The following is a 10,673-nucleotide window of genomic DNA, read 5'->3' on the forward strand; positions in this document are numbered from 1 at the left end:
CTCCATCTGTTCTACAACATTCCTTTTATAACCCCCTCTAAAATCCCAAAATAACTAACTAAAAATATCAAAAACGGGGTCTGAACCGACTTTATTGCGGGCCGCAGTAACTTTACTGCGGGCCGCAATAACTGTGCTGGAATGAAAGAGGAGGTCATTGCGGGCCGCAATAACTTTATTGCGGGCCGCAATAAAAGTCCTTTTATATTCTTAGGTTGTAGATCTTCTCGTTAGCTTTCCAAAAAGTAGTCACAAGCCTAAATCGGAGTTACGAGTCAAAAGTTATGGCCGTTTTAAGTTCAGACTCTATTTTTGGCTGACAGCTACAGTGCGTTGCGGTCCGCAATGGGTTCGGATTTTTTTTCTGACCAGCGTGCGGCTGCATCGAGATCCGTGTTTCGCACGAATTTTGATGGATAGCTTATTATATCTTTCTAAAATTGGCGCGCGTCCAGAAATCTATCTAAGTACTTAGTTCGGCCGTATCGCAATCTGTGCGTCCGCACTAATCATTTTTCTTCGTTTTTCTTCATTTTTCTTCATTTCCTACAAATTAAAACCGAGGAAACGCAGTAACTTGATTCTTTTGGACATTTCTAACCTAATTAAACCTAATTTAAACTAATTTAATCAAAACTTGGCTTAATTTACATACCTAACCCTAGGTTTAAATAGATACAATTTTAGCTTATCATATACCGGCCTCCCACAACCGATCTCGCTGAAATTCAAAAGCGAGAAGAGCAAGATGATATTTTTCAGTTCCTAGCAAGCCTCGATTCCACATATGAGGCAGTGAGGTCTCAAATTCTGTTACTAGCCGAATTACCAACCCCATATGAGGTGGCAGCCATGGTAGATAGGGAAGAAACGAGAAGGGCTATCATGGTGGTTCAATCCCCCGAAAAAATTGAAACCAAGGCATTCTCAGTAATGGCGAGACCAAACCCTAGCCACAGGTCGGAGGTAAGAGGAGACCAAGCACCGGTGAGGTGCGATCATTGCCGAAGAGAGGGACATAGCAGGGACCGATGCTGGTATCTCTACCCTCACCTCCGACCCAAGTGGCACAAGAAAGGGGGAGCCGGAGATCGAAAAGGGGAAAGAGGCGGCTGGGAACGGGGCATAGGCGAAAGAGAGAAGAGAGGGTTTTTAGCGGATGGAGAAGGGAGCGACTGTGTCGCTGGGAGATCTGGACCGTCCGTTGAAATCACCACAGCTTCAGACCCACGGGATCCCATGAGGCATTTGATCCAGCAGCTCTCCATGTTGCTAGATCAAAAACAGGAAAAACAAAAGACCTCTGGTATGGTTTGTGTTACAAATCTAACTTATTTTTCAAATAATTCTAAATGGATATTGGATTCGGGTGCCACAGATCACATGACCGGAAATAAGAAATTATTATTCTCTTTTAGGAAATACGAAACCAAAAAATTTGCAACTGTGGCAAATGGTGATGAAATGGAAATTATTGGAGAATGCTCAATAATTATTTTCTCAAAAATAATACCAAATGTCTTGTATTTAAAAAATTGCTCATCCAATTTATTATCCATTAGTAAAATCACAAATGAGTTAAATTGTGAACTCATTTTTTTGACAAAAAAATGTGATTTTTCAGGATCGGATAACCAAGATTATGATTGGTGAAGGATTTCTAGAAAATGGGCTTTATTATTTGAATGAAGAAAAATTCAATCTCAATACTACCAAAAATGAAGAATTAGGCGTACTTTGGCATAGAAGAATTGGGCATCCTTCCGACAAGATTTTAAAGAATGTTTTTAATTTTTCAAAAATAGATAATAGTAATTGTGAGACTTGTAAGCTAGGAAAGCATACTAGATTGCCCTTTAAATTATCAAGTTGTAAAAGCGGGAAACCATTTGAGTTAGTCCACTCGGATGTATGGGGACCCGCCCCAATTAACTCTTATAATGGATACAAATATTTTGTCATATTTATTGATGATTTCTCTAAAATAACTTGGTTATATTTATTGAAAGATAAAAGTGAAGTATTCTCACAATTCTTAGATTTTTATAAATTCATAGAAAATCAATATGAAGCTAAACTTAAGATTTTTAGATCCGATAATGGAACGGAATTTGTAAATCAAAATTTTTCAAAATTCTTTAAAGAAAAAGGAATTGCACATCAAACAACATGCGTTTACACACCTCAACAAAATGGTGTTTCCGAAAGAAAAAATAGACATTTACTTGAAATGACTAGAGTACTCTTATTTCAAAATAATGTTCCAAAAACTTATTGGTCGGATGCCGTTCTTACCGCTACATATTTAATAAATAGATTGCCAAGTGTTAACTTAGAATACAAAAGCCCATTAGAAATCCTTTACCAAAGAAAACTTAATATAGAGCATTTGAAAATTTTTGGTTGTACATGCTATGTACACAAAAATAATAAACAAGACAAGTTGGATCACACCTCAATTAAGACCATTTTTTTGGGTTATTCATCACAAAAAAAATGATACAAATGCTATGACCCTAAGAACAAAAAATTATACATTTCAAGAGATGTAACTTTTGTAGAAAATGAGCCATATTACAAAGAAAAAAATACATGAGGAGCCTATTAGAGAATCTTTCGAAGAGAATATTTTACCCCAATCCAATCCTTTGATAGAAGAGGTAAGACCAATTGAAATTGGAACCACAACCGAAAATGAAAATGAAAATGAAAATGAAAATGAAAATGACAATGAAAGTGAAAATGAGGAGGAATTAGAAGAAATTTCATCAAGTGAAGAAGGTCAAAATATAGAAGGAACACCTTTGAGAAGGTCCGTCCGAACAAAGAATCCTCCAACAAGGCTAAGAGATTTTATAACGTACAAGGTACAATACCCTATACAAAATTTTATTTCGTATGGTAATGTCTCCTCCAACCATAAAGCCTTCTTGACCTCAATTGAAAAAGAACAAGAACCAAATGATTATCTTGAAGCCGTTAATAACCTGGTTTGGATCAAAGCTATGAAAGAAGAGCTAAAAGCTCTTGAAAAAAATGAAACATGGGTAATCGTACAATTACCACAAAATAGAAAACCCGTAGGGTGTAAATGAGTATATAAGATTAAATATAATAGTAATGGAATCATAGAACGGTACAAGGCTCACTTGGTGGCCAAAGGATACACACAAACCTACGGTATAGACTACTATGAGACGTTTGCACCCGTTGCCAAAATGAATACCGTACGAATTTTATTTTCAATTGCGGTAAATCAAAATTGGAAACTATACCAAATGGATGTCAAGAATGCCTTTCTACAAGGAACTCTTGAAGAAGAGGTATACATGAACTTACCACCCGGCCATGAAAAATGAGATGATAAGAGCTTAGTTTGCAAGTTAAACAAGTCAATTTATGGATTAAAACAATCTCCAAGGGCATGGTATGGAAAACTAAGCTCCTATTTAATTTCTTGTAATTTTAAGATGAGTAATGCCGATCATTCCTTATTTGTTAAAATTATAGGTACTAACACTACTATTGTACTAGTATATGTTGACGACCTTATAATCACCGGAAATAATCAAGAAGAAATTAAAAGAATAAAATTGCAATTAAAAGAAAAATTTGACATCAAGGATTTAGGTTATTTAAAATATTTTTTGGGAATAGAAATAGCATATTCAATTCAAGGGCTATTTATCTCGCAAAGGAAATACACCTTAGATTTGTTAGAAGAAACCGGTAAATTGGGTAGTAAACCGGCCTCCATACCAATAGATGGCAAATACAAACTAAATACCGAGGATGGTGAACCATTAGAAGACATAAACCAATTCCAACGACTTGTAGGAAAATTAATTTATCTTACGGTAACTCGTCCGGATATTTCATATTCCGTAAGTCAAATTAGCAAATTCATGCATAATCCAAGAACACCACACTTAGAGGCCATTGATAGAATATTAAAATATTTAAAAGGAACCCCCGGCAAGGGAATTTTTATGAAATGCAATAATTCTAATGAAGTGTGTGGCTATTCCGATGCAGATTGGGCCGGAAGCTTCGATAGAAAATTGACAACCGATTTTTGCACCTTTGTATTCGGAAATTTAGTCACATGGAAAAGCAAGAAGCAAAATGTGGTGGCAAGATCAAGTGCCGAAGCGGAATATCGTGCCATGGCATCTACCGCAAGTGAATTAACATGGATCAAACAATTACTTTCGGATGTTGGGATTCAAGCTCAATTGCCAATGCAAATGTTTTGTGACAATCAATCGGCTCGGCATATTGCATCCAACCCGGTGTTTCATGAGAGAACTAAACACATTGAAGTTGATTGCCATTTTATTAGAGAGAAGATTCAATCAAAAGAAATTGAGACTCCATTTGTAAGAAGTGGAGACCAATTAGCGGATGTCTTTACGAAGGGTTTAGATCCTAAACCATTTCAACAAAATATAGACAAGTTAGGGTTAATTGATATTTATACGCCTAACTTGAGGGGGGGTGTTGAAAATAAATAGAATAAGTGTTGAAAATAATAAATAGGATTAGATAGGATTAGGGACTCGATTAGCCTCAGCGGACCCTTTTTTAGGGTATAATCATCATAGGCTAAATTAAGGCAATAAAGGGAGCAACTAATTATAAAGTTACTCAACTTTTTTTCCTTTACAAAAAAGTTACCGTTACTTTTCTTTCCAACAACCCTTTTTCACTTTTGACCATATAAATACCCATTGTAACAACTCAGCCAATATTAATAATATACAGAATTTTTCTCTCAATTCTATTATCTCAGAATTACTGAAAAACATCAGATTCCACTCTTGTCGATGCATTTATGTTTAACGGTATGGGATCACAAATAATATCCTGATATATGAGTTCATGTAATTTTGGTAATTAAATATCTTAATAGTCGCTTGTTTTGAAATGCAATTGCTGTCACCGCTGCTTATAGCAGCGTGGTAAGACACCCCACTTCTCATGTGAGAGAGTGGGTTTGATTTCGGTTAAAGGCAGAAAATAGTGTGTGTGTGAAGCTTACGGGCAATTCTCAAAAAAAAAAAAAATGCAACTGCTTAAACACATGTGTATAAAAAGATCGATGCTTCTGAGTAAAAGCCGAAAAAATAGTCTATGCATTTAAAAACAGTCCGTAAAAGCATGTATTTAAAAAGTTGCAATTCAAAACTAAAGTAAAATTTGAGGATAATTGAGGGATAAAAAGACATAAATACGTCATACGTCCAAAATTTATTTGTGAGTACATATATTCAAAGTATTTGTCTGTAAATAAGCATTACAAATAAATGTATTATTGTCATTTATTTAAAAATCAGTATAGAGTATAGACAAAAAAAAAAATCAGGATATATGGTATAATTAATATAAGTGATTTTCGACTTGTAGGTTTCTGTGATTTGTTTAAAGAAAAATGTGTCTTTTAAGTTGTTTAACGAACGCTTAAACTTTTAATTCGTTCAAAGAAAAAAGGGCTCTGTTTCGAATGAAACACATAAACTTTTCTTGAACATGTTACATGTCGTGCATATCATCTTATATACGATAGATATTTAACACATGCTTTTAGACGGTGCTAACTGGAAAGAGCAACTTTTTTTTTCTTGCTCCTTTTATGAACTTTTGGGTGAGGGTTTTGTTCAAATGACTTTGGATAAAGCAGAACTAGATGATCTGATTTGCATCAAAATTCGTACAAATATTTAGATTTAAGGATCCATTTAAATTTATTAATTTTTTAATATATTTGCACGAATTTCAATGCAAATTGGACTTTTAATTTTAGTTTTGAATGAGACTTTGTTCAAAGTCCTTTGGACAAAATTCAATTCCTAAATTTTTTTTCTTGTAATTAACGGACAGTTTTAGAAAATGAGGAGGTACAGAAAAGGTTTTCAGACGGGATAAAAAAATAGCAAATTTTATTTAAATAATTAATTGAGTTCAAAATCATTAACAAATTAATTTTATTTAATTTATTATTTTTAACGCTCTGATTTTTAATTTTCAATGCTCTAACTTCTAATGCTAATTGTCAATTAGAATTAAGAATTTTAATTTTAACTTTAAATTTAAATTTAACTCAAATTATAAATCTGAAATGTAGAGGGGTAAATAGAATTTCAAAAGAGAACAAAATTATGTGGGCCTGTTTGGCAGTCAAATTTTGCTGAGATTTTTCATGGGTTTGGATCAGATCAAATTATAATTCCATGTGAGCGGCAGCCCTTTTTTTTTCCATTTCAGTGCAATTCCCTTTTCAGTGCAATTTGGTGGGCTCAAAAAACAGAGCTCAAATATCAATTTTTTTTCATCCAACCTTCTCTCTCCTCTCTGTTGCCGGGACCCACGCTCTTTTCCATTCCCTTTTTGCCTCCCAGTCCCAGCCACGTGGTCTCTTCAAATTTTCTTTCAACTGTCTCTCTTCCTCTTGTATAAAAGGAACCTGGATATGTTTGATTGCTAATTGGGGGGCTAACTATTGATGTGATCCGGATTCTTTTTTAATTTTTTAAATTTCATATTTTTAAATATATATTTTTTAAATGTTTTTAACCGTTGTTTTCTTATTTTTCAAATTACATATTTTATATATTTGTTTGTTTTCTTACTTTTTTAATTACATATTTTAAATATTTTTTATTTATAAATGTTTATTTGTTTGTAAATGTTTGTTTGTTTTCTTATTTTTGTAATTACATATCTTATATGTTTGTTTGTTTATAAATGTTTACTTATTTGTAAATGTTTTTAAATGCTTATTTTTTTAAATGTATAAAAATTATTGTTTTCTCATTTTATTGATTTATTTATTTATAAAAAATTTCTTATTTTACTTGTAGTAATATCAAATATTTAAATAATTTTATTTAATTACATTATTGTAATTTTTAATAAAAATAATTGTATAATTTTGAAAATTAAGCAAAATGGAAATCTTGTATTAATCACCACAATGATTATTAATTTAATTTAATTTAATTAATAATTATTTATTGATAACAAGTAATTTAGAAAGAAAATAGGATTTTTCACGATTATTCCCACGATACAACTGACCAGTCATCTAGTACATTCCCATAATTATTTCCATGCGTATTATGAGTATGGGTTTCCACAAATAAAAAAAATGAGTTCCCGAACCGGTCAAATTCCATCCCACACAATTCGTGACAAACAAACAGGCTCTTAGTCTTAACTCTTAACCTATAAATCTTCATAAAAATTCAAAATCTAAAGATGCTTGTTCTATCTGAGTCCGCCCTGTCATTCAAAGCATTTGTCTAATTCTTGACAGCAAAGTGCAGATCGGGAGTTTGAACTGAAGCAACTTTTCTTATAAATTTATAATTTGTGAAAGGACTGATAGATCGATATATGGTTTGAATTAAACTCGAAAGTTTAGAAAAATAAGTTCGCTATGCATTCAATATATATAAATGCACATATGTGTAAATGTTACGTTACGAAATTTTTACAATTAAATTGAAATGATTTAAAAGGAAGAACCGATAAATTGTGTTAATAAAATGGAAGTTTAAACCTTAATTAAGGTTTCCCTAAATAAGTAAGTTAATTGTGAATTGAAACCGCGTCGAAATTTCGAGATTTCGGAACCTTATGGGCTCAGTGCGGATTAGATTGACCGCAGTGCGGATCAACCTCATCCGCAGTGGCTCAGGATTTTTCTGGAATTTTGACAAAAATATGACTAAGTAGTGAGTGCGGGTGAGGGATCCGCAGTGCGGATTAGTTTAGCCGCACTCATGAATTTCTGTATTGCACTGAATTTTCCTGAAATCGACTAAGTAGTGAGTGCGGGTGAGGGATCCGCAGTGCGGATTAGTTTAGCCGCACTCATGAATTTCTGTATTGCACTGAATTTTCTTGAAATCGGCTAAGTAGTGAGTGCGGATCAGGTTCATCCGCAGTAGGCTCGGACTTTTCCTGGATTCGGCTGACAACCGACTAAGTCTCGAGTGCGGATTAGGTAACCCGCAGTGCGGATTGGCTAATCCGCATTCAGGGTAATTTTAACCCTAAAACCCAAATTAAACCTTCTCTCTCTCTCACTTCACCATTATCCCCATTTCTAAGTTATTTTCGGTTAAGAGAGAAGGAAAAGATCCCGTGAGTTTCCGTTTCTTCCAGACTCCCGATTGTTGCGAGAAATCGAGTTTGGAACCGAGAAAGCAGCCGAGGATCTCTCAGAACCCTTCTATTTGGTATTTCTTTCTCTCCTTTTTACTTTCGAAACCTCGAATTTTCTCGATTTCTCGGATTCTCGTTTTAAACCCGAGATTTGTGCTCGAATTGCTCGAGGACTAGTTCCTCTACACTTCTTACTAGTTTGTTTGTCATTCTTTTTCCCGATTTCTTCCGATTTATGAAATCTGATTTCTAGGGTTTCGTGCCAAAATTGAAAGTTGGCCTAATCGTGATTTGATTTGCTTAACCCGACCAATTAGACTTGTAATCGGTAGGGTTGCCTCCTGATCGTGAATTTTTAGAACATTTAACAGCCGGTTTGAGGTTTTGACCAAATTAGGGTTAACCAAACGGTAAATTGAAATGAACCGAGAACCAAGGTAGTGAACCGGTGATTGATGGTCACCAAATGGAGAGTTGTATGGTCCCGAGGACCTAGAGGATTTTGGTAAGAAATAATGAACCGAACGAATTGATACCAAAAACATAGAAATTGAATAGGGAAGGTATAAGCCCTAGCACCACTCGATTAAACTCCTCGATCCTGAACCAATGTTAAACCTAGTATACGTATAATATAGGTGTAGGCTCGGTCGAGCAAGAACTTGCGAGACCATACGAGACGTCCGATCCTTAGCTTAAGCGGTACGCTCGTCATAATAAGGTGCGGGATTCTTGGACTTGTTTGATACTTTGTTTTCAGGAATTAAACTGTTTATTCGTTTGTCATGTTGAATGATTAATTGTTGCATATTTTGGAATTCATGCTGTATATTGATTATTGCATAAATGAGAAGGATTGAATTGTTTTAGTTAAGATTGATTTGCATGTTGGTATGGTTATTAATTGTTTAGTTCTATGAATTGTGCTTGTTGTGAATGAATCTGCCAGGCCGACCTGTTTAGGTGGCTGGATAAGGTAACGGTGACCTATCCGTTGACCTGTGTTTACGAATTTGCCAGGCCGACCTGTTAAGGTGGCTGGATTCAGGTGACGCTGCTGACTTATGCGTCGATCTGTAGAATTTGCCAGACCGACCTGTTTAGGTGGCTGGATTCAGGTGACGCTGCTGACTTATGCGTCGATCTGTAGAATTTGCCAGACCGACCTGTTTAGGTGGCTGGATTCAGGTGACGCTGCTGACTTATGCGTCGATCTGTAGAATTTGCGAGACTGACCTATATGTGTGGCTTGAGATATATTTGCTTGAGATTTAGCAAAGTTGACCTGTATAGGTAACTTTGAGTCCGTGTGTTTGCATATGTGTCAAGTTGACCTGTATTGGTGACTTGTAACCGGACCTTAGGAAATGGTTAAGCCAAACAGCAATTACAGATGGGTGTCCGATAAAGGGTCCAGCTTGGTTGGCCATCTGTAGGCGCTTGTAACCCTACAGATGTGGGTTTGATAACGGTTCAGCTCGAGAGAACATCTGTAATTGCTACAAGCCCTAATGAACTGCGTTAGGAATCGAGTTAAGCCAAAGTACATGTTGTGTGTTGAAATCCATATTGAAATTCCGTAAACTGTGTTTCAGGTTGATTAACTGTTGTCGAGTAGTGGCATTCTGTTATTTATGTTTTCTTATATAACTGTTGCATTGTTTATTGTTTGGGTTTCATCTTTGAATATAGAGTTTGATTGCAAGTCCAATAATCTAAACTGTGGCAAATTCGCACTGAGAATTTTATTCTCACCCCCACCCTCCCGGTTATTTTACAGGTACAGGTACGATTGATTCCGGAGAGGCACGCGAGTAGTGGGCCATAGTAGCTGACCATCTCAGGACCCTAGATATGTTGGTTGTATAGATATAGGGTAGGCCTCATGGTTGGTATCCGGATGCGATACTTTCGTTGTATTATTACTATCCAGACTGTGTACTCTGATTTTATATTAGAAACTTGTTTTGAATTGCGTGTTGTTTGGTTTAAATTGTGATTAGCCTTGTAAGCATACACGGCGTTGTATGCTTACGGCGGGGGACTGTTACTACCCATGGCCGCGGGGTGTGACAGTATATCTCTAGGAAAAAATTAAAACCTGCACACAGTTTTAAAGTTTTCTAAATTTGCATATTATTATTGTGCCTTTCACATTATAATTTCTCAATTTTGAACATCGACCTACAATACTCAGTGAACAGTGGAGCTTCGATCCACACCCGTGCCATCTAGGGGTACAAACAGATACAAAAATTAAGGTTCAGTTCTTCAGTTGTTGAGGGCTAGATCTTTTGGTGTGTGGTTATTAATTTCATGAAGACATGCATATAATACTTTGTCGAGGAATCCGGACCATATTAAAAGAGCAATTTCATCAGAGTTTTGGATATATAGCATACCATTAATTACGTACTAGGATCTGCAATTTATCATTTAGTTGTAACCTGTAACCCAAATCAAATGCAATCTCAATACATGCATTATTAAATTTAGAAGAGGAA

The sequence above is a fragment of the Carex rostrata genome, chromosome 3 (genome assembly GCF_964058835.1).
Source record: "Carex rostrata chromosome 3, lpCarRost1.2, whole genome shotgun sequence".
NCBI classification, from domain to species: Eukaryota; Viridiplantae; Streptophyta; class Magnoliopsida; order Poales; family Cyperaceae; genus Carex; species Carex rostrata.